The sequence below is a fragment of the Pteronotus mesoamericanus genome, unplaced genomic scaffold, assembly GCF_021234165.1.
Source record: "Pteronotus mesoamericanus isolate MK-2021 breed Mesoamerican mustached bat unplaced genomic scaffold, CSHL_Meso_final contig_130, whole genome shotgun sequence".
Lineage (NCBI taxonomy): Eukaryota > Metazoa > Chordata > Mammalia > Chiroptera > Mormoopidae > Pteronotus > Pteronotus mesoamericanus.
Genome location: NW_026555060.1, coordinates 18,065,325 through 18,090,926, shown reverse-complemented (window position 1 = coordinate 18,090,926; position 25,602 = coordinate 18,065,325). Strand labels below are relative to the sequence as shown.

Sequence of the window (25,602 nt, the reverse complement as noted above, 5' to 3'; positions counted from 1 at the left end):
GGTATCCTTACAAAAGAGACCCCACAGAGCTCCCTCTCTCCTTTCACTATGTGAGGACACAGTGAGAAGGTGCCCTGTGTGAACACGAAACAGGGTCCTCATCACACACTGAATCTGCTGGCACCTTCCTCTTGGTCTTCCCAGCCTCCAGAACAGTAAGATATAAATTTCTGTCATTATAAGCTGCCCAGGTCATGGTATTTCAATTATAGCAACCAATTGGACTAAGATACTTCTCACTAAAATGATCTCTACATGACTGCTCTTCTCTGTCCCTACCAACTCACTCATTGTCACCCTCATCTGTCTATCTTACATGCTTTCCACATATAGGTCTCCCTGTTCACAGACTCTGCATATTCATGTCTTTCTTATAAATTTGACTAACCATGTTCACAAATGGCTCCTATCGCTCCCCTTAGCATTTTTTCATCTTCAGTTCCCATGGATAACAGCCTTATTCTTTCCCTATTTCCAGTTCAGAAAAAAAAAAAATCTAATCAGCCCAACTCATCTTTTCGTATCTGAGTCACTGGTTCACCTGTTGGTTGTCCTAGAGTCAGGTCTAAGCAGCTATGGAGGAAGCGGGGGAGAGGGGTGCAGCTAGATGAGGTAAAGTGTACAAGAACCTGCCCTTCATCACAGGCTGTGGGCATGGTAGGCATTTGACGGCCTGACCCATCGAGAATACAAAGGGAAGCTCAGGAACAAAAACAAGAAAAGAGCTAGGCTCATTTTTTAACTCTGGATATCATTATAGCCCTCAATTTGACCACGGATAAGATGTAGCTACAATGAGGTTTTTTCTCCCTTTTAAATTAAATTTAAAATAAATTAGCAGGAATACAGATACATTTGTCTTATTGCATTGCATGATGCAAAAGTAAATAAGAACAAAGAAGTATAATGATCTCAAAAAAAGCTCTGAACCTTCAGCAGTTAGAAAATGACAAGTTCTAAGCAACCATTTGAAGATCTGTGCATGGGTTGTTCAACAAAAATATAGTGAGAGCTGCAAATGTGCACCACATGTGCCATTGAAAATTGTCGGGTAACTACATTTTTAAAAAGTAGTAAGAAACAAGTGGAAGGTATTTTTAGTAATATACTTAACTTTACCTAATTTATTTAAAATATTATTTCAACATGACCAATATTTTTTATGGAATTTTTTTTTTGAGAGAGAAACATTGACTTGTTGTTCCACTTATGTATGCATTCATTGGTTGCTTCCCGTATGTACCCTGACCAGAGATAGAATCCAAAACCTTGGCGCATTGGAACAATGCCCTACTACACTGAGCTACCTGGCCAAGGTTCAAAATTTTTTTAATTAATGAGATAGCTACATTCTTCATTTTCATTCTAAGACCTCAAAATCCAGTGTGTGTTTTATATTTACTGCTCCTCTCAGTGTGGACCAGCCACATTTCACATGCTCCATAGTCATTGGTGGCCACTTGGACAGCATAGTATTTGTTCAGCCTAAGCCAAGAAATGAGGTACCATGAACAGGGTCAGGGTCAAGGAACTGGTCAGGGGTTAAATTCACTTGTACTGCAGGGCTCCGAGGAGGAGTGATTACCGATGGGCCATTCGCCGGGAACATCACCTTGTGCTGACATCAAAACTGCTGATATCTGTAAGTCTGGTTTTGCTTGTTTTTTTAGTTTGTTAGTTTTTGTTTTATATTCCACATACGAATTAAATCATATGGTTTTTGTCTTTTTCTGACTTACTTCACTTAGTATAATGCTCTCAAGATACCTTCTGTTGTCACAAATGGGTACAGAGAACGGAATGGTGGATACCAGAAGGGGGTGGGGGAGGGTGAAGTGCGTAAAGAAGGCCAAACATATGGAGGGAAACTAGAGTTTGGGTGGTGAGCACACAATAGAGTATACAGATGTTGAATTACAATGTTATATACCAGAAAATTATATATTCTCTTTAATCAATGTTACCCCACTAAATTTAATATTTTTTTTAAAAAACTACTGATACTCTCACCTCTGGCAAGATGGTCAGAATGTGGGGCCAGGCACCCAAGAAAAGAAAGCAATAGCAGGTGCAGATAAATGAGTCACCGTGAGAGGAAGGAAAAAGAAGGCAGAAGATGAGAAAGGAAGAAAGTGAAGAAGGTACAGAAGGAAAGGAGAGAGGGATGGAGGAGAGGAGGGTAGCAACCACAGTGCAAAAGGGAGTTTGAACAGCACCCAAAAGGGCACTGTGAGCAGAACCTCTGAGCCCGTCCATCGGGACCAGAGAGGAGAACAAAGGGAAGGGCCACTAACCTCCGGGAGACCTCTATGGGCGCTGAGCCACAACGCGGCTAAGTCAGCCAGGCCCAGCAAGGCAGTTTATAAAAATCTTGTGCCTGGAAAACGCAACAGAGCAGCCTCAAGGACAAGTGCCATTTATGTAGTTGACAAAAGAAGAGTATGTTTTGTTTTATTTTTTATTGAATTTATTGGGGTGTCATTGGTTAATAAAATTATATAGATTTCAACTGTACAATTCCATAATACATCATCTGAATATTGTATTGTGTGTTCACCACCCCAACTCAAGTCTCTTCCACTACCGTTTATCCCCCATTTACCCTCTTTTACCTCCCCTATCCCCTATTTTTGTTTTCTATCAACAAATCAATTCAGTTGATTGATCGAATTGTGCTCCTGGTAGTGAGCTTCATGCAAAGGCCTCACAGAAGAAGAAAATCTCTGCTAACCAGGGTATTTTTCCATGAGTGAAGAAGAGAAGACCTGCTCCAATCAAAACTGAGCTAGTAATTCAAAAAAGCCAACATTTTTTTCCCTCATTTTCCTTGGCCATAATTATCATTTTTCAATGGACTATGGGTTCAAGTTTATCAGAAAATGTTTTCCTGTTTCGAATACTGCAGCAAAAAATGTCTTGTGGCAAAACTATATGAGAAGGAACTCATGCTGATGCACCGGTCCGTTGCTTTGTAAAGGGGTTTGGGATCTCACTGAGAGATCTGGAAGGTGTTTCTTCCTTCATTTACAATGACTTGTGCAACAAATCAATGTGGCATCTGCTCCTTACCACTTTACAGACATGCATGGTACCAGTTGTGCTCATTAGAAATATGTACCAGAGCAAATAAGTGTTCTTGGGTATGAGTAACATAAATTAAATGAAGTAAATGGAACTGACTACATGGAAATGGATGGAGAAAATAGCTTTCATTATATAATAAAGAAATCTGAGCCCCTGTTGCTGCTACAGCAGCTTATCCAGTAAAAATAGGTATTAAAGCTCAAATAAAACAAAACAGAGATGTAATGTTGTCACTGAGTACCTCTTAAAAATTAAACTGGAAAGGTAAGACATAATGTTTAAAAGCATTTAATGACATGAAAAGGTGTTTCTGATACTTTGTTAAGTGAAAAAGAACAGGTTATGAAAACATATGTTCCCTATGATATCATTTTTGTTAATTTTATGTGAGTAAATGTGCTTCGAAATGTTAGGCTAGTGTACGCTAAAATGTTAGCAGAGGTGGGATTATAGTTGGTTTATATTTTCCTTTATGTCTATATTTTCCAAATTTTCTACAATAAACATTATTTTAATTAAAAAAAACTTTCCTATAAAACATAAAGATGTTTTGATTTTGAGATTGGCATCCAACATTCTCCCCACTCCACCTCTCTGCCCCACCCAGGCTCCTTCTGACTCAAGAACAGCCATTAACAGTGGCGGCTCTACTTGTCACTCAAACAGTCCCTCTTACTCCCTTAGAGAGAAAGGCAGAACTAAGCGGAATTAATGACTAGTTTTCAGGACAGATTTTAGGGTGTGGGCTTTTGTTTTGTTTCAGTCACACTTTAAAGAATGTTCCTGGTAACACCCAAGCTTTTCACCCCACCAATCTTATTCCAGCTGCTAGTAAGAGCCCAAGGGTGTGGAGAGGTCACCATTCCCAGAGACTGCTGAGACCTTCTGGGCAAAAACTGATGGGAGAGAAAAACAGGTCCCACACTCTCCTGGGACTCCTGGTAGTCAGGGGATGGACAAGGGTCGAGCTTCTCAAAGCTAAGCACATAGAATTTCAACTTCTTTCTACTTCACTTTCCTAGGACCCTGTTACACATAGAGGACCTTCATAAAATTCCAGTAGTACGTGCAACAGATTTTGCTGTTTGGAAAATTCTAATGTCTGACTTCGTAGACCTTCCATTTTGTCTTTCTTTTACTTTTCAACATTTCAGCTGAAAATGGTAAATTCCGTTATAACCCTGACATTGCTTGAATTCCCAGGGAAGCTCCCTAAAGGCAGCAGAGATTTGGTCTACAGTGGCTTCGATTTCTGGTGAGAGGACTGTGGCTTTGTAATTCCCATTTGCATCTCTAATTTCTATCATCTAATAAAACAGCAAAGCCAAAGGTGGCTTTTACTTTTTTGTTTTCATTTTTTAAGTTATATTTTATTGATTATGCTATTACAGTTGTCCTGATTTTTCCCCTTTACCCCCCTCCACCCAGCACCCCCCACACCCTCAGGCAGTCCCCCCATCATTGTTCATGTCCATGGGTCATGCATGTAAGTTCTTTGGTTACTCCATTTCCTATACTGAACTTTAAATCCCCATGGCTATTCTGTAACTACCTATTTGTACTTCTTAACCCCCATACCTCCTCACCCATCCCACCACACCTCCCTCCCATGTGGCAACCATCAAAACACTCTCCATACCCGTGATTCTGTCTCTGTTCTTCTTGTTTGCTTGGTTTGTTTTTTAGATTCAATTGTTGATAGATATGTATCTATTGCCATTTTATTGTTCATAGTTTTCATCTTCTTTTTCTTAAATAAGTCCCTTTAACATTTCATGTAATAATGGTGTGGTAATGACTAACTCCTTCAGTTTTTTCTTGTCTGAGAAGCTCTTCATCTGCCCTTCAATTCTAAATGATAGCTTTGCTGGGTAGAGCAATCTTGGCTGTAGGTCCCTGCTTTTCGTGACTTTGAATAGAAAAATCAGCAGGCAGTCTTATGGGAACTCCCCTGTAGGTAACTAACTTCTTTTCTCTTGGTGCTCTCTTTATCTGTAACCTTTGGCATTTTAATTATGATGTGTGTTGGAGTGGGCCCGTTTGCATCCATCTTGTTTGGGACTCTCTGTGCTTCCTGAACTTGCATGTCTATTTCCTTCACCAATTTAGGGAAGTTTCCTTTCATTACCTTTTCAAGTAGATTTTCAAGTTCTTGCTCTTTCTCTTCTCCTTCTGTCACCCTTATGATGCGAATGTTGGACTTCTTAAAGTTGTTCCAGAGGCTGTTCATACTATCATCACTTTTTTTTTCCTTGTTGCTGTTCTCCATACTTACCTTTTGCTTCCTTACGTTCCAAATCATTGATTTGATTTTTGGCTTCCTCCATTCCACTGTTGTTTTCCTGTAAATTGTCCTTTATTTAAATTAGTATATCCTTTGTTTCTGACTGGATCTCTTTTATGCTGTTGAGGCCCTCACTAATTTCCTTGAGCATCCTTATAACCAGCACTTGGAACTCTGTATCTGACAGATTGCTTATATCCATGTCGTTTAGCTCTTTTTCTGAAGTTTTCATCTATTCTTTCATTTGGGCCATAGTTCTTTGTCTCCTCATTTTGTCAGCCTCCCTGTGTTTGTTTCTAAGTCTTAGGTAGAGCTTCTATGACTCTCTGTCTTGGTAGTGTGGCCTGATATAGTAGGTGTTTTTGTAGGGTCCAGTGGCACAGCCTTCCCTATCACCCAAGCAGGATACACAAGGTACATCCTTTGCATGGGCTGAGTATATCCTCCTCTTGTAGCTGAGCCTGGGCTGCTGTTGGCAGATCAATGGGAGAGATTTACCCAGGCCAGTCAGCTTCAAGGTCTAGCTGTGGCCACTTACCACCAACATCTACCCTCCATGGAGGATCAACTGTTCAGGGACAGGGTAGTGGTGCTTCAACATGGTCTGTAGCTGTCCACTGAGTACACTGGCCCTTGGGTTTCTCAGGTGGTGTAGGCCAAGATCTGCCCCTATCTGTGTTTTGCTACTTGCCTGAGCTATAAAGCAATCTGAGATGGCGCCTACGTATTCTGGCTTGGAGATTCCCAGGTAAAGCCAAGCTGTGACTCTAATCTGACTGCTGCTCACTGAGACCAGCTGTTCTTTATTTGAGAGGATTTAGGAAGTTGTAAAGCATAAGCCAAAGACCCTGATTGGGGCATGTGCAAGAGGCAACTTACCCATGTTTTTCTCATACATCGATGTCTCTCTCCCTCTTTTTCTCCCTCCATTGCCCTCTCTCTATAAATTAATTAATTGATTAATGATCAGTTAATTAACTAATTCTAAAAAATAAAATCTGGTGCATCCTTTAAAAAAAAAAGAAAAGAAAAAAATATGCTGTAAAGATCATTACAGCAGGTTAAATAGCAGCACCCCCAAAAGATATGTCCATGTTTTAATAGCCAACATCTGTATGTTGCCTTACTTGGAGAATCTTTGCATGCGTAATTAAGTATCATGAGATGAGGAAATGACCTTGGATTATCTGGGTTGGCCTTAAATCAAATAACAAGTGTCCTAATCAGAGAAAGGCAAAAGAAGTGAAACAAGACTAAGAGGAGAAGACACATAGAAGAGGAGACAACAATATGACCAAGGAAGCAGAATTGGAGCAATGTAGCTACACGTCAAAGAATGCCAACAGCCACCAGAAGGTGGAAAAGGCAAAAAAATGGATTCTCCCCTCGAGTGTTCAGAGGGAGAACGCCTCTGCTGACACCTTGATTTCAGGCTTCTGCCCTCCAATACTGTGAGAGGACAAATTTCTGCTATTTGAAGCTACCATATTTATGGTAATTTGTTAAGGCAGCCCTATGAATCTATTCCAACAATTTAGAAGAATATTCTCCATTGTTTGTTTTTCTCATTCTGCTCAGAACTCTTCCTCACATCACTGCTTCTCACCTGTGGCTGATGCCGAATAACAGCTTAAATCAAGTTACCCTTTTAAAATTTTTCAAAATTCCAGACATCATCCCAGGACTGAGGTGTTTTTGGATAAGGGCAAAAGGGAAGCAATATGCCCTACTAAATTATAAACTCTTTGAGTGATGGGATATTATGGATAATTCACTTTACAGCCCCAGCACAAAGCTTGGCCCATAATAGGCACTCAATATTTGATTATTAATTGACTGAAAAGACAACAAAAGGATCCTATATCTGGTGTCCTCTCTAATTAAGTCAAGAAGTTGGAAAGCAGGATCATCAAGGCTAATTTGAAGTGCAGATGATCCATTTTCTTATTATTGGAAGTGATTGCACAATGTAATTAATCTCTTAATGCAATTTAAGTGTTACCGTCTTCCTACACCAAACATTTAAATGATCATTAGGAACAAAAGATCTAGGGGTTCAAACTGTTACTGATATTGAAACCTACTCGTAGAACATAGATAACTATAATGATGCTTATAGGTTAAAATAAATTGCTAAGTTAACTAGCAAGTATATAAAGCTATATAATATATGTGTCCTTTCTACTAAATAGCTATATTGCAATGTTTGAGAGTAGTGATAGCCAAATGCTTCCAAATTACCTTCTCAGAATTCAACTTCCTCCTTTCTCTGAGGACTGGGAACAGGTACATTTTTAGAAAGGAACTGGGCACTGTTCTCTAATCCTTTTTTCCTTTGTAATTCTTCCCTTGTTTATAATTAGTAATGCTTTTAAGTATTTTCTGTTGATGGAGAAAACTTAAAGTATACTTAAATTAGAAGGATGCAGTTTTAAAGATGTTCAGTTCAGGCACATCCACGGGTACCTCTACACAATTTACCAATTTCCTACCCCAAGCATTCCTAAATCTGGCAGAGGATTATACCTCTGGAATGCTTACGATATGTCAGACTAATTTACTCTTCAAAGAATACTAGTAGCATTATGATTAACCCACTTTACAGAGGAGGAAAATAAGGAGTGTGGATGGTAAGTAACTTGCCCAAAACCACACAACTAATAGGTGCAAGAACCGGAAGTTAAACCCAAGCCATCTGCCTTTGGAGTTTGCATTCTTTTTTTTTCTTTATTTATTTTTCAGTTACAGTGACATAGAATATTATATTAGTTTCAGGTGTACAACATAGTGATTAGACATTTGTATACCTTAGGAAGTGATCACCCCTGGATTTTGGATTCTTACCCACTATTCAATATTGGGATTAGCTGAAACTTCTTTATAGGACCCAGACACCAGGTTAGAAAGTCAGAGCCAAGATTTTTCCCATCGATGAAAATTCTTATCTTTGGAATGTCCTATCCCATTGCCAGGACAACACCTGATATTACTAATGGGAACTTCTGTTCTTAGTTTGGCATAGGTAGGAAAGACCTGTTCAGCAAGAAAAGTACTAGCTCCTAGCTAGTTTCATCTGCTACTAGCTTCCGTAGTCCCATTATGTAATTCCTTGGCTTTATGCCCAAAGTCTTTGACAATAGGTGCATTTTTAAATGTTATTGTTTTTAGCTGCAGGCAGCCTACACAGTGGAGTCATTCTTATCAAAAAACAAATCCCATCAACTTCAAGATTATTTTCCTAGCCCCTCCCTCTGTAGTCCCCACAAGCTTTCCCACAAAACATTCGATGACAGAAAACTTCCCCAACTTGTAAAACGGGAAATTGGGCAGATTTGGGGGCTGCGGAAGGCACTGAAAGAATGACAGGCAAAGGTCTGTAAAGCCAAGTCTTCAGAATTTCTCTTTTACAGGCTTAGCAGGAGCTTTATGGGGAAAGGAGTTATTGATTGCTCTTCTCAAAGAGGCCCCAAGGTTTTTGTTTCTTTAATGACTTATGCAGTAGAGGATGCTTTATATGTAACTCATTATTCCCATGAAGAAATCTACTTCTTCTAAACAATACAGTTTCTAGGCACTTCATTCACTCATTATTCCAATTCAACAAAGTTTTTTGTTTTGGTTTGGTTTTTTTTTGATGCCAGTCATTGTGATAAACACTAGAAATAAAAAGTTATAAGATAAAATTCCTAGCCTCAAGGTGCTCGCAGTCTAAAAACAATGAAACAGGTAAAATACATAAACATCCTCAATACCAATGGCATGGCTTTTCCACAGATGGAAAAGCTTCCCTATTTGCTGAGTTGAGCGGTCAAGGACGAGAAGTTTGCTAAGCAGTCAAGAGAGACAGGGCATTTCAGACAGAGGGAAGAGCATGTCCAGATGTACTGAGGAGATGCCCCTGCTCTCAGGAGGCAGGGAGCAAGCCCCGATGGGAGGCTACACTGATGGGAGGGAAGGGTGAGCTTAGTAAGGGGAGTCAGGCCAGAAATATGAGAGGATGCAGCTGGTCAGCACCTGGTGACCTGGACACTGCAGCAGCCTAGGGATTCAAGGAAGTCTGAGATCCGAGCAAACACAACCAACAGCCAGAAGTGGAGAGAGTGCTGGTAACTGATGACTGCAAAGGATTCAGGAAGTTAGAGGTTGAGATGGCTTTAGGCCAGCAGGGTCACAGCCCATCATGCACTGGGATAGCTTCCATATCCATCCCCTCTGTAATCTCCTGTAGCCCTCCCCCAACCACCCAAACATGCAATCCAAATTTGAAGAAGGGATGGACTTGCTGTGCAAAGACAGTTTCCAGCCAGGTCCTACAGAGCTCTGTCCAACCAGATTGCTTGTCCAAAGCCCTTCTGTAAAAATCCTAGAGCAACCACTGAGAACCAGAAGGACAAAAGGAGGAAAACAAATGGACTCCACCACCTAAGGCTGAGTATTAATTGATAATAATTTTAACTAATACTGACTGAGGGCTTATTTGAGCACAATATCATACATTTTCCATGCATATGTCCTTAAATGTTTACATGATCCTGTAAGGAAGTCTGCATAAGCTGTCACTTCCACTATAGGACTATTTGTTGTCACAGAGATTTTTTTTTAATTTAGCAGCTTTTTACATGCATATTTAAATTGAATATAATTGACATACAATATCCTAATACTTTCAGATATTCATTATGCTGATTTGATATTTATTTGCATTATGAAATGATCACAAGAAGGCTAGTTACCTTCTGAGTATATATCACTCTTAAATGTTCCAGATTCAAAGATAAAATGTTCAGCTATTATATTTTTCCCCATTGAAGAATGTAGGTTCTCAGAACTAAAATATATTCTTAAATATTTAAAACCTACAAAGTTACAAGAAATACTGTCAAATCTAGCAACCATTTTTAATAGAAAAGAAGTTATTGCAACAAGTAAGCATTCATGCCAAAGGCAAGGCGTGTAAATATTTTACAACAAATTATCAAGTAATACAGACTTCAATTTTTTTCATTACTAATTTGGAGCTAATTACTAATTTTTACTACTTCGTGTTCAATAATTTGATTTGTATAACTTTATAGGATGATTTTGGAATCATTCTTGTTAAAGAAATAACATATACTAACTTAAATGATGTTTACTTAAGGGAAGGGCACTTGGTTCTAAGTCTTACAAAGCCATTACACAGACCAGCTGTGGGAGAGGAGCCAAGCATAGAGAGAGAAGCAAGTCCTGTGTCCATCTTTTGAAACCACTTTAAGTCTCCCCTGAGATCTGTCCTTGCACAATTAGTTACATGAGCCAATAAATTTCTCTTTTTTTGCATAAGCTACTTTGGTTGGAATTTTCAATCACTGCCTACCAAAAGGATCCTAACTGTAACAGAGCAACATGATCAGACCAGCAAATTTCACTTCAGGGAAATCAGACAGTAAGCTAACGACCTGTTCAAGAAGAAGAATGGGGTGGGTCACATATGGCAGCACAATGGGGGTGGACTTAACGGGCGGTCAACAGCCAGACTGGAGAGATGGGGCCTGGACAGATAAATAGGACATAAGTGAGGAGGGGAAGGGCGCAGTCTAAACTGACTCCCATTTCTAAGCATCTTTTAGAATTTCCTAAGTTATTAACCAATAACAATTTCCTAAGTCTGGCTTCTTCTCTTTTCTCCTATCAGAATTATTGTCCAATCACTCTAAACAGGCACTCTAGGAGTTTCAGGTAGGTTCAGTTATCCTTATGAAAGGAAGAGCTTCAATTTTTTTTTTTTTTTTTGAGATACATCACTCAGCAAGATTAAACCACAAGGAAGAAAAGCAGACAATAACAAATGAGGAAATACACCTGGCTCAACTTGAGTGGCAGCCATAACATTAACCCTATTTAAATGAGATCGGGCACCCACAGGGTGGTATGGCTGTAGACTCATTAACTGTATTTAAGATGCTTTCTAAGAGCACAGATCTCCAAGTCATCATGATGATGTTCAGAATAAAATTCACAACATATCCAAATATACAACACATTCAAGTAATTAAACCAAATATCTTTCACCAAAAAGGGCTTTTATTCCTTCTGAATCTATGTCATCTATGAACCAGCCACGCCACCTCAAACATGAGACAGGTGCTTTCAGTGACTAGCTAAATGCTGGATGTCAGCCATTTCATTGCATAACTATAATTCTGAGAGTTGAAAAACAAACTCATAGTTATTGTTTTTATATCATGTAACCACATACTTCGCTCCTACTACCCCTAGAGTTTAAAAAAAAATGTTCTTATTAAGTTCTAAACAAATCAATGTTACCAAAATATGCTATAACCAAACGTAAATATGGTGGTATTTGATATCAATTATAAGGATCCTAGAAAATGTCTTTAAAATTTATTTCACAGGGGCTATGTGTACAGAGAGCCAAAATTTAAGCAAGCAATTGAAGTTACACCTATACAAAACCTTCCAGAGACTTTTTATGTTTCATTGACTTTAAACTGACATTACTGATGCTGGCCAATAGCTCTGTATTTTCAAATCTCTCTACTCTGTTGGCCTTGAGGAGACCGTTCGATTTCTGTCCTGTACCAGGAGTCTTCTTAAACAAATGGTTTGAAGGAAAAAAAAATTTTAACCACTCATCAGCGTCACTAACCCGGTCTCATAATTGTGTGTTCTGTGAGCACTATAATGAAGCATCCTTTAAAAAGCTCAGGGTCGTGTTTCAAATTTTTTCTTTATAATCCTATCCTTTCTTTAATACATGCCCAAGCTTTGCTGCTAAGGAAATGCACAGCAGCATTTTCCATGAAGTGCAATTTTCTGGGATGTTATTTCATTTTCTCACATTTCCAGTTAGCAGTTATGATGGCTCTCATACTTACAAACTAAAAGCATGATGAAGCTACATTGGCATAGATTCCTCTAAAAATAATGGCATATTTAATTTTGATCTTCAACTTGTGAAGAGTTATTCTCTTCTGGTGAATTTTATCACACGGTTTTCCACAGCCGTGGCGCCCAGCCCTGGCTGTGCATCAGAATCCCTGTGAGGTTGTTTAAACATACAGATGCCCGAGGTCTTGCTGCCAGAAATGTTGAATCTGTAGCAAACATTTGTAGATTTAAAAGCTCCACAGGTAATTTTGATGGGCAGCCAGCACTGAGAACTGCTGTTCTACAATATGTCTAAGGGCTTCTCTTCTTAGGGAATGGAGTATAAAGATGAAGGAATTTCTAAGTTTTGAAAGCAGCAATTCGCTATTGATATGTATTTTTATGCAATGACTCAAATGGTGAAGGGGCTATGTAAATAAGACATGGATAACGAGGAAACAACCTTGCTGCACTCTAGGGGACTACCTCCCGTGCTTCACGCCTTTCGCCAGCCTTCTCTGAACACTGACTTCTGCCCTGTGGCACAGCTGTGTCCTCCCCAGATGTCCCCAAAGTCCTCCAGCCTGCTGGGAGCCCCTTGTTCTCTCATCTCTTGATAAACCTGACTGAAACCCCATCTTTATCAAAGAAATCTCAGAGACGTTTCCATTATCCTTGGGACATACTGGGAGGATGGGAGAACTTTGCATTTTTCTTAGGCTGTTTGGTTTTCAGGTCCATTCAGGCTGCTATATCAAAAATATCATCGATTGGGGTGTTTAAACAGTACACATTTATTTCTCACAGTTCTGGAGGCTGCGAAGTCCAAGATCAAAGCGCTGGTAGATTCAGGGTCTGGTGAGAACCCACTTCCTGGTTCCTGGATGGCATCCTCTCACTGTAACCTTACCCGGGGGAAGTGATGAGCAATCGCGCTGGGGTCTCCTTTATCAGGGCATTATTAATCCCACTCATGAGGACTCCATTCTTACAACCTGATCACCTCCCAAAGACCCCGCCTCCAAACACCATCACATTGCGGGTTAGACTTCAACATACGGATTTATGGGGCCGCAAAGATATAGCTCAGAGAAGCCTCCAAGTTGCTGTTCCCCTGGATTCCTCCCTTTTTCCTGGTTTTGCCTCTGTGCGCGCTGCCCTTTTCTATGCCACCCAGCCCACTGGATACCGCTTTGGCACCCTCCTTCCCTACAACACCACCATTTTAAAGAGGGACGATGGCAGACATGGGGTGCAGGTTTAGGGCAACAGCGACAGGTTCCACAAGCAGAGCCCAGCTAAAATTCCATTTGGAACATAAGGAATCTTTGGTCAAACAGTCCCTTAGCCATTCTTACCCCAGGATTTCCTCTGTCTCCATTCCGCCACACACAGCCCTTCCCACTGCCACGTTGCTTTTGTGGTCTCCCTCCCACCCACTCCCCTGGAGCGGCCAGCCCCAGCCACCATGGCCTGTTACCTTTCCTGTGCAGAGTGATGCAGCTCTTCCTCTGCGGCTCCAGATCGTCCAGAGCCTGGTCTGCAGTGTGCCCTCCCCTAGTGTTCTCTGAAAACCTGTCAAGCGATAATCCAGAGCGACAATTCTCTCTCTCAGGGACTTTACCAGTCACTATTAAACTAATATTTTCTGTCCATTAAACTTGTCTCCAAACACCTAACAGAGATGGACCTGAATCAATCATTAGATTCTTTAAAATTTGTAAGCTTCTTTGAACTCTTTAAAGATTCATAGAATAAAAACAAAGGAGTCCTGTCACAAACCTCTTGAAAACTCCCCATGCCTTACTAATCTTTGATTCTCTCACACCACAGTCATGTGCTGCCTACAACATTTTTGACAACAGGCTGGGGATGAGGGAGCCTGATTTGCAGGATCTGCCGCGGAGGTAGATTTCAAGCTCTTACGTGGTGTCTGCCGAACACCTAGATGGGAAGAGATGGCACCTTCAGCTCTCTCAGAGGAGCAGCTCCAGCATGCTCTTGGGCCAACTCACACCAATGACCGAATGCAGGGGGACAGAGGCCAGCCCTTTTGCCTCAGTGGGAGCACTCTTTGAGGGGCTGTCCTCACTCCAAAGCGTCTGGTGGCACCTGGGACTTCATTGCACTCCCGTTTCTGCCTCCACCTAGTCCTGCATCCCTCACTGCTCTGATCGAAGACTACTGGCTACATGTATCTAATGGATGAGTCAAAATAGATTGTGTGAAATAACAGATCCTAAGTGTATTTCACAATGACTGTAACTCCAGAGATATTTGCAAGAAGGTACTCACAACATTGAATATGTGGGAGGGCATGGGCAGTCACAAACCCGAACAGAAGTCTGCTGTGGTCAGCCGGCACGCCTGGACCGATGCAGGCAGGTATTCTAGGTTTTCCAGCAGCTGGCTAATTCTCTCCCACTGCAGAATTTTGTTCGCTATGTGAATAGGGACATATACTTCAGCTAGGGTGCCAAGACACAAGTGGCTATTACTTCAACTATCTGCCAAATTCACAATAAAAGAATGAAACTGTGCTTCTCAGAAACAGGTCTAACTAATCTCCTTGACTGTGCTGGGCTCTGTCTCACACTTAATTATGCTGTGAAAAAAGTTGTTCCTGACATAGTGATCAGATGAACAAACAGTGTGATTATTTTCACTTTCCGAGGCAGAATTCCAAAGACCTAATCTAAAAGTAATCTCTTCTGTGGACATCAGAATTTATCTTGGGGCATAACTAGCACATTTATATTCTTGGGTAGGAAGCCGGGGAACATCCAGGTCTTGTGGGTCCTGAAGCTTATACAATTCTTGAGCACTTCTTTAAGGAAAAAAAATACAAAATTATAGATGCAAGGCAAATGTGAACATAAATATGTATTTTCAATATGAAAAAATACTTACAAATTTCAGAAAGTGATAAATACCACAAAATCTATAACTTTTAAGAGTAGTCTTATTAATTAACTGTCTGGCACACGTAAGACTTTTTTCCCTTCATTTTTTGGTTGCATATTCTTGATGGCACCAATTTTGTAATATTTTCATACAAAGAACACTATAAGTCAGTCTTTCCCTTAGCATTGTTGATCAAAAAATGTGTTTTATCATTGATAGTTTAAAAAAGTTCATTTCAACCTCACAAACTGATATTGGTAATATAAGACTGTTACCAAAGTTGAGAAAATAAACTCTATCAGATTTTTTTATATACATTTGAAAGAACATTCCACAGAGAAGCTTGTGGCTTCATGCATTTTCAAACTTCCTTTCCTATCTACAGCGTCCCAGAACCTTGCAAAATCACCCCGTTTCCTCTCATGTTTAATGTCTATCCCTGCATCTTTATTTCATGACACCAGGTAATCAATACCATTGGCAGTAAAAAGAAGTCTGTGAAGGTCACAAAGAGTAAAAAAGACCTGCCTTAGGTACCTCACAAAGTTGTTTTTTTAAATGTAAGGATTAAATGTGAATCGATGTGAATAGCAGTTGATAAATGGTAGCTAACTTTATTGTGTTTATTAAAGTACCATATAAATGTAAGCTTTTTATCATTGTTATCATTTTTGTGAGATAAAAAGAAAATATTCTGGGAATTCCTGTTGCATTATCTGTGATCTCTTCTCAATCCACCCACATTCTAGAAACACATATAACAAAACAATTGTCATAACCATGGACAGCATAGAGTTGATTCACCTTTTCTTTTTTTAGTTTGTAAAGTATATAGTAAAATAAAGAAAATGTTGTCATTTATAAGTAGCAGTATCATTAGCAAATGTGTGCCTAGGGCTATGTATCTAACTTCCTGAGAAGTTTTTGCTCAGACCCCAGAAAACTCCCTACAGACAAGAAATGGCATATTAGAATTAGTAGGTTTTACAATGCATTTATTGGAAGCAAAATTGCATATTCATTTTAAAAATTCACATTGCATGATTGAGAAAATCAGGTTCTTGGGAATAAAGTTCTTATGCTCTTGGAGATTCCTGAATCAACTCATTACTGTAGGTACATTTTTTAAATCTGCATTGATTAACATACTTCTTGTTCTCTTACAACAGGATTTGTGATGAGGAAAAGAATGGTACTGTGCTTCTTCCTCATTACCAACAAATCATCTCTTTCCCAGGACAGCCTCTGTGCAGCCATTATCCAGGCAGAGGTAGACAGAAGCTCCCACATCAGAACTTTAGAAATCTTGAGCTAAGTATTTTCCCTAGAGGATTCACCATCACCTATATAAGTTAGTGTAAAAAGGACTGAGAAATTGCATTTATAAAAAAGTTCTCCAGCTTATGGACTCAAACCCCCTGGGTGTTCACCTGGGCAGAAGAATTTCTCACTCCATTTCTTAATCAGTCTAAGAGTGGTCAGTAGATAATTTTCTATTTTTGTAGAACTGCAGCAAATGCCTTGTCATTCCCTCTGGAATTGAAACAGAAGAGTGGAGCTGAATGGAAAAGGAGAAAATAACATCAGTATTTTATATGCTAACAATGGCTTTCACAACAGGTCTGAAGACAACCTGTTTCCATATCGAGAAAATAGAGTAACCCAACAAAAATATACAGATGACCCCTCATAAAGAATATTTATTGTCCTTTTTGACTGCCTAGTATTTGAACCTCCTTCCTGAGTTTGACAGCCTGAAAACTTGTGACTGTGCCAGATACCTGTTTTTTCCAGCCTCCCTAGCAACCAGTGCACTGGCAGGTAACATTGCCCAACCACCCCCGCCCCCAGGCACTGAGCTAGAGCACAAGAAGCAGGAACAGTCCAGCATGCCCCTTCTCTAATCAGCTTTGTTTTAGGAATAAGTCCCCTGCCCCAAACTACCTGTCAAGTGTATTCTCCCAGAAGCTGACCCTGAGATAAAGATTTGAAGACAAGCAGTTTATTTGGGCCATGCTCTCAGGAAGTGCTGATCAGGAAGTTGGGGAAGGGAAGACAAGAATGTCAAACAGGAAGCCTCAGTGAACAGGTTACCTTGTGAACACCTGAGGTTCAGTCGTGCTGAAACCTCTGGAAGACAGTGCAGAACAAGCCTCAGGGTATCCCTTCTGGTGGGTGAGGGAATCTGAAATAGTTGTCTTCTCTTACAAACTGAATGTTTGTGTGCCCCAGTGAATTCAACAGAATTCGTATTTTGAAGCCCTATCCCCTCAGTGTGGCCGTATTTGGAGTAAGGAGTTAAGATTAAATGAGGTCATAAGGGTGGTGCCCTGATCTGATAGGATTAGTGTTCCCAAAAGAAGAGACAGCAGAGCATATTCTCTCTCTCTCTCTCTCTCTCTCTCTCTCTCTCTCTCTCTGTCTCTCTCTCTCTCTCTCTCTCTCTCTCCATGCACACTCAGGGGAAAGGCCATGTGAGGACACAGCAAGAAGAGAGCTGTCTTCATACCAAGAAGAGAACCCTCACCAAGAACTGAATCAGGCTCACCCTCAATCTTGAACATCCCAACCTCCAGAAGAGAAAAAAATTCTATTAAGTCACTCATTCTGGTATTCACTCATTCTGGTATTTTGTTATGGCAGCCTGAGCAGACCAAGGCATCTTTTGATTCTCATTTGTCCTGAGGTCATTAACACTCCATGACATCCAACCTGCTTCCACTTGAGGTGGGTGTAGCATTGCCAGAACCAGTCCTCCTGTAGAGAATCACAGAAACCCTCAGAAACCAAGATAAGGAAAGAAGCAGTGGGGCTCTGGTGGGGCATTACCAGAGTCTGCTGCCATGCTGAGCATGAAACAATGACATTTCATGTTTTATGGCAGTAGAAGAGATTTTCTTTTACCAGATCAGCTCTGCTCCATCGTTTTCATCACTTTTCCTGGCTACTTAGCCTTGCATCAGGGTTCCCTGCCCTACCAAGGATTCAGAGAGCTACCTCTTAATAAATTACTTTTATGCTTAAATCAGGCAGTTCCATATCAGTTGCTTGCAACTAAGAACGTTCACTGTACACTCCATGTTAAATCTAGACATGAAAACAGGAATTTATTAGTGTCATCTGCATCTTACTACACAAAGTTACAAAAGCAAAGGTAAATAATTCACAACTTTTTAAAAAAGGCAAATTAGTAGATGATTCTGAAGGGAAACTTTTCGCAAAATAAAATTATAATATTTTTATTATATAATTATCTATAATATTATAATATTATAATACCAATATATTAAAGTTATATTTGGGTGGTAGAATGAAGAGGGTTTTTATTTTCATGTTATATTTAGATATATTTATGGCTTCTATAATAAGCATTAATCACTTACCATAATTTTTACATAATAATAATACCTGCTCTACCTCACTTACAGAGATATGGTAGTGTAGGAAACTGGTTATCATTAAAACTTTCATAAACATGCAATGAAGGTAAATGGTAAATTTTCATAGGAGAAGATGCATGAAAATCTTCAAAACAATTTAACAAATAATTTAACAATGCATTGCTGGGGCTACTATAATTAATATCAGCAGGAACAAACATAATGCTAGGATTATACAAGAACAATTAGCTGTCAAGTGTGAATCAATATGGTTAATTCAGTACTAAAAGTACAAACCTAAGATTGCATTCAGCATCAGTTGCAACAAGATGTCCTGGAATAAAACCAATTACAAAAGATCAAAAAGTCCTGGCAAATAAAACAGACACTGGATAATTTTATATATATATATATCAATATATCTCAGTGGATATTATTGATATCATAATTGCTCTTAGCATTTTCAAACCCTAAGGAGACAGAATTAAAACAAGTAGCTCTGGCAGAAGAATTGAAGCAAATGTGTAAATCAAACACTACAAAATTAAATTCTGTTGTCCTGGCAACTCTAATGCTTTGATAAATAAGTTATTTGACATTTTAATAGAATTTGGAATTTATCATGTGCGAGTGAAAATTCAGAAGTTTTCCTTCTATGCACTTGTCATATGGCCAAAAGATTTCTATCTCAAAAATAAGCTACAGTCATGTAGTTAGTCCCCAGGGCCTAAGAGGTGCCAGCGAGGCAGCAACTATGGATTGCTCCTCACTCTTTCTTATCCTCTTGGTTATGGCCTCCTTGCACCTGTAACCTGTGCTGGATGTCCCCTCCAGATCTGCTCTTCTTCCATCTCCACCCTGCTTCGTCCTGGGAGCCTAACCTGCATGGACTGCATCTTGGGCGCTCATGACCTTTGGCTTCCAATTGACTGTGGCCAAAGGGGAGCCCCTGCAGGAGCCCAAAGGATGGGAGAAGGATAAGGCCGGGGTTGTTGTTCCCTCGGTCACCCTCCATGCAGTCTGGCTGCATCCATCAGCCAAAGGTCATTCAAACTGGACAAGCAACCCTCTCCGCACAGGCTATGTGTATCTATGGTGCCTTTGCCTCTAGGTTCTGGAAACCATTCACCACCCAACCCACCCTTCAGATGTAGGGGTGCTAAGTCCCTACTGTTACTAGCCACAGGACACTACATCTTTTGTGGATTCCCTATACACCTCCCATCTTCGTAAATAGTCACCTTATTAAACTCTCCTCAAATTACTTTGTTTCCTGCTAGAACCCTGACTGATCATGCACCTCAGGGAAAGCTAGCCCCTACTCCAATTCCAAGAGACACCACACTTTCTTTAAGCCAATCAGCACTTTCTATTCCACTGGTTGAAGGGTAGATAGAAGACATATGATCCAATAAGAGTGAATCTGAGGATTCTGGCTTGAAGTGTTAGATCTGAAGCAGTCTCTTACAGCAGATAATGTTGACCCCATAGAACCCAACTCTAGAAAAATTTATTTCTTGTTCATATCACATGCAATTAGGGTCAGCACAAGGTGGGAGAGGATCACTGCATAAGGTCAGCTCGGATTCACTCTACTTTCATCCACTGTCTCCACTATTCCCTAGAGTTCTTGCTACAGATATGGGAAGGGCAGGAACATGGATCAGGCATGGAAGTTACATACATAACCTCCATCACATTCCATTGCCAGAACTCAGTCAGACAGCCCCACCTAACTGCAGGGGTCTGGAAGGGTGGTCTAGCTGTGTGACAAGGAAGAAAACAAAATAGTGTGCTGAACCACTGGTCAGCCTCTACTTCACCCCTCCAGCAAAAGGCAGCTACCTCAGTTAAGACTGCATTTGGCAGCATGTAACCAAAACCGAACTATAGCAACTTAACCAAATAAAGACTTTTTATATAACAATGAATCTGAAGATAGGCAGGTCAGAGGTGCTCCAGAAACCAGGCTTCTCCTTATTCCTCTGCAATCCTTAAGCAGTTTATATTCTCCTGGTTGCAAGACAGCTTTAGGCATTCTGCCCAAAGTCCAGGAAGGAAGAAGGGAAAAGACGCGTACGAAGGACAAAAGGAGCACATCTAACAAGTTTTCTGGAGGCCTTTTTAGCAGACTGTCTCTTTCACTGCCATGCTACCATTGAGAAAGCTTGGGGCAGGGTTGCCAGATAAAATGCAGCAAGTTTGTTTAAATGTGAATTTCAGATAAACAAATACTTTTTTGTATAAAGTATGTACAGTACGTCCCTGTTGGGCACCTTGTTTTTGTTTGTTTTTGCTAAATCTGGACAGTTTAAACCTGGAGAAATATGCATTTTTTCAGCCTAATTAACATATATTATTGAAATGCTTTAAAGTTCTTTTCTGAAAAATCAGAATACATAAATAAACCTGAATGGGGTAGGCGACTTATTTTTTATACTTCTACAGTTCTTTTTTTTTAATGATATATGTATTGTTTATCCCTTTTTGTTGCAAAATAATATTCCATTGTCAAATTTATATAATAAACCTTTTGTCAGATTTATCTCTAAGTATTTCAAATATTTTTATTTAAGTTATTTAATTTTTATTTTTCAATTATAATTTATATTCAATATTATTCTGTATTAGTTTCAGATATGTACTAATTGAGTCAGTGGTTAGGCAGTCGTGAACCTTAGAGGAGCCCCCTGACATTTCAGGGAACCACCTGGCCCCATACAGAGTTATTACAATATTATTGTCTACAGTCTCAGTGATGCAACTTACATCTCTGTGATTCTGTAACTACCAATTTGTACTTCCTAATTGCTTCACTTTTTTCATTATGCTCAGTGAAACAAGTCATACAGAGTATGACAAATACTGTATGATTTCACTTATATGTGGAATCTAAAGGACAAAATACACAAACAAAATAGAATCAGACTGATAGATACAGACAGCACCTGACATAAAGGAGGGCATTTGTGGGGCTGGGTGAGAAAGGGGAGATATGTGTATTTTTAAAGGCTGCTTTGCCTTTCTGACAAGAGTCAAGGTTCTGGTGATAAAGAAGAGGGGAAAATAGGAATGGGGTATGACCCAATACTTGCCAAAAGCACAAAAACAGAGGTCTGCTGAGTGTGGCTTCCAGGAAAATTTTGTCCTCTCCTCCTGACACAAGTGAGCATACTTGACTTTGTCCTGAACTATAGATGTCAACCTTTGAGGCCCAGCAGCCATGTTGAGACTGTGAGGTTGCACGCATGAGGACAGAGACCTTACAGGTCAAAGACAGGGGAGCAGAAAGAGGGAAGCACCCTGGGTCCAGAAGGGACTGTTGCATTGCTGCGCCAACTGATGGCCTGCCCAGGCCCAGATTTCTGAAGACACACAACAAACTGCCATCTCTGAAATCTGCTACATGGCTCCTCTTTATTTCTTTCCTATCTCTATTTCTCTGTCTCCTTCTTCTTCCCTTTCCCCCTATTTTTTTTTTTTTTTTAAAGAACACATTTTCAACCGGTACAGCTCTCCTTCTATGCATTCCATGATTGGAGCCAGACATGCAGGTATGTTCCTTTGTCAGGATGAGGGAAACAGCATGAGAATTAAATCAAGACCCAAAAGAGAGTACAGCTGATGGACTAATAAAGCCAGACCCATGCGGCAAAGTGAACTCTAAAGCCCCCTGCCATACTTCTAGTTACTCAAGCCAACAGATGTCTATACTATTTAAGATCATTTGAGTTGCATGTTTTTTACTAGTAGGAAAAACATCCTGATAAAACCAGATTCTTCAGCATAATACATATACTCCTACTGGATTTGACAACATTTATCTTATTGTACCGAGACACAGAAATAAAATTAACATTAGGTGATATAACAGGCATTTTTAAGTGGGAATATGGACATTTTTAAAAAAAAAACACTTCAAAGTAAAAATTATACAATTAAATGTTTGTTAAGCTTTTGTTTTTAACCTGTTACTCTGTGTTTTGGAAGGCTTGTAAATAGATTAAAAATTTTTGTATTAATCACTCCCAGCGGTTTCATAGTCATGACGGGAGTGCTTCATTTTTAAGTTTCAATGATTGGACTCCAGAGACTTACAGAGAGGGATAGCACACGTCAAGACGTCTCATTCAGGCGGGCGAAGCCGCTGCCCTACGTGGTTCTCCGGCGGGCCTGGAGACCGGACGGGGCGCCGGCTCCTTGGCGCAGCGCGGCCGGGACCCTGCAGGCCTCTCCGGCTCGGGTCCGGGCTCCAGCCGCCGAGCCTGCGCACCTCGCTAGGCTCTGCAAGAGCAGGGGTGACAGACTCGGGCGCGGACCTAGCACGGGGCAGCTGGCGACCTGGGCGGGTCCCCTTTCCCTGCTGCCCTTCTTCCCTCGGCCCTAGCCCCCAGGCCCTAGCATGTTCCCCACACCTCAGGCCACAGAGCACCCCGGGGTCCCTCAAACCGGCTTCCTGTCCCCAGCCTGAGGCTCAGACAAGCTACTGGACGAAGCTGCTTGCCCAGCTCTTCGCAACGCTCCGCAACCCGCTGCAGAAGCTGCTGATTTGGAGCCAGCTTTGTTTAGGGTGGGATGATTCTGACCAGATGGCCCGATTTCGTGGGAGGCGACAGCGCCCTGAGAGCCCCACGGGCTCTGGAGGAACCGGCTGTCCCCGCAAGGCAGAAATCTCTGCGTTGCTGCTGCTGCTGAAGCCCTCTGCGGCCGACTTGGCTGCCAGTCTTCTGGAAGGCTAGAGGGGGAGACCCACAGGCAGTGCTCGTACCCTAATCTAGAATTGCAACGCGAAGCCTAGAGAAGAGCCTTGGACCCTGCGGCCCTCGCTTTTCTCCTTGAGCAGCGCTGTGGGGAGTGGGAAGCCGCTGTGGAGTAGCCTTAGAGCCTGGCTGTTTTCTGGCCGGGCACTTAGCCCTTCCTCTTCTTGGCCTCGAAACATGCAGCGTTCAAGCAATTTCAGCGCCGTCACCTATTTAATGAACCCCTCTTATCTGGAGGACCTTCCTCCAGGGGAGAGCCTATCAGAATGGCGGCAGCACTGGCGAGCTAGTTGATCTCCCGACAGTAAGCACAGAGAGCAGCTGCTGGCCTGAGGACCTTCTCATTCCCAGCCTCTGAAAGCAGAGCTCACTTGCTCCACCTGGCAGGGATGGCCACCTCTTTCTAGAGAAGGCCTGCCAGAAACTCACCCTATTCGCATGAAACGGCCGGAATTCCCTCAGCAGGCTAGCAAGGGGCAAGCGTTACCCACCCCGGACCAAGGGGATGATTGCCACAGCCTGGAGGAGGAACACAGCCTTTTCTGAATGGATCCAAAGCCCTGCCGAGATAGTCCGACACAGCACCTTCCCCTTGATGGACCCATTCCCGGAACTGCCCAGGAGCCCACTCAAGAGGTTCCCCCTTGCTTCGGAAAAACGGGGCCCTTCAGAAACCTGTCCATCCTGTGAAATACCTATAGAAAGAGAACCTGGGGCTGGGGGTGAACCAAATAAGTGTAGCTGACTCCTCAGACATAGAAGATGACCTTCCCATTTCTGCCAGACCCCTGTGTAAGGAACAAATTGATAAACTAGATTTGGGGAGGTGCATCCAGTGACCTCAAAACAAGTTCTGTTTCAGGAGGTGGGGACTGGGATGAGGAAGCTGAGGGTGATGGTTTTGATAGTGATAGCTCATTCTCAGAATCAGACCTTGAACAAGAAAGACTCTGAGGGGCTGCACCTTGGGAACTCTTTCTACAGTGTAAATCCTTATAATCCCCAAAACTTATAGCAGCTATTCAGATTGCTGCCAGAATTGTTCCTGGGGACCCTTCCGACTCAGAGAATTTGTCTAATCTCAAGGATTCTCTCCAGACTGGAAGCTTTCCTTAGTCTCCTGACCATAATTCTTGGGAGGAAGATGACTGGGAATCTAGTGTAGATGAAGCAGAGAGTCTCAAACTGTGGAACTCTTTCTGTAATTCAGATGACTCCCACAACCTTTTAAATTTTAAGTCTCCGTTTCAAACGAGGGGAAAATTGGAAAGGTTGCCATGACTCAGAGAGGCCATTTGAGCCCATTGGGACCATGTCTGAGTGCCACAACGTACTTTCCTGTAAGGTGCAACTGTTAGGGAACCAAGGCAGTGAATGTCCAGACGTGGTAGTGGGGCTTTTTTTCTGGAGGAAGACACACGCCTATCAAGAGAGAAAAGGTAACGTTCCTTGACGAAGTTACTGAGTATTATATAAGTGGTGATGAGGACTGCAAAGGACCATGGCAGGAATTTGTACCAGATGGATGCTGGTTCCAGAAACAAATTCAAGAGACAGAAGACGATATTGGATATTGCTTGACATTTGAGCGCAGAGAAAGAATGTTTCATAAACTCCAGAAAACATGCTTCAAAGGACGTGATGTTTGCAGCCATGCTGAGAGGATTTGATAGCCTTTGGCCCTAGCATACACTGATTCCTATTTTCGAGGTTTCCTTTAAAACAAATTTTGGCAGATGTCCTCTGACTTTTTTTTTTTTTTTTTTGAAGATATGTAACTTGGATCCAGCAACCTTGTTTAATATTGTTTTCCAAAATATCCCACTCGGAAAGGTCCAGGTTTGAAGCCAAGCCCTGATAATGAAGAATGAGATGATGTGATTTCTAATCCTCCCCCGTTTTATTTGGTTGAATGTGTTTTTGGATGTTGTTTGCTCTTTGAGGTGAAAAGGGAACCTTCTAAGGTATAATTTTTCACTTTCAAAACTTATTTTCTTGGGAAACAAAATATGATTCAAAGCCCATTTTCCATTTTAATTTAAATTATGTGTACCTGTCTAAAAAGTTTGGGCTCTTTATTTTTTCCCTCCAACATTCTGAAATTAATGGGCTTTTATGTTTTCTCTATAGTTTCTTATTTCAGTGATTTGGCCCTTCTACCTTAAGGCTCAAAAAATAATCTTGTATATGCTACCAATTTAAGGTATATTGTCTTGTGTCACTTTTATTTTTCTTCTAAAAATAGCTTGGGCTGAAAATGTGTGGTGGGTTTCTATTTCTAGGTTAAGTTCTACCTACGATATTTCCAAGGTCTTCAACA

General features: G+C 41.0%; 1 pseudogene; it reads left to right on the top strand.

Annotated features, from left to right (window-relative positions):
* Positions 1-14,555: 14,555 nt before the first annotated feature.
* Positions 14,556-24,952, top strand: LOC129084678 (protein phosphatase 1 regulatory subunit 15B-like; annotated as a pseudogene).
* The last annotated feature ends 650 nt before the right edge of the window (positions 24,953-25,602 follow it).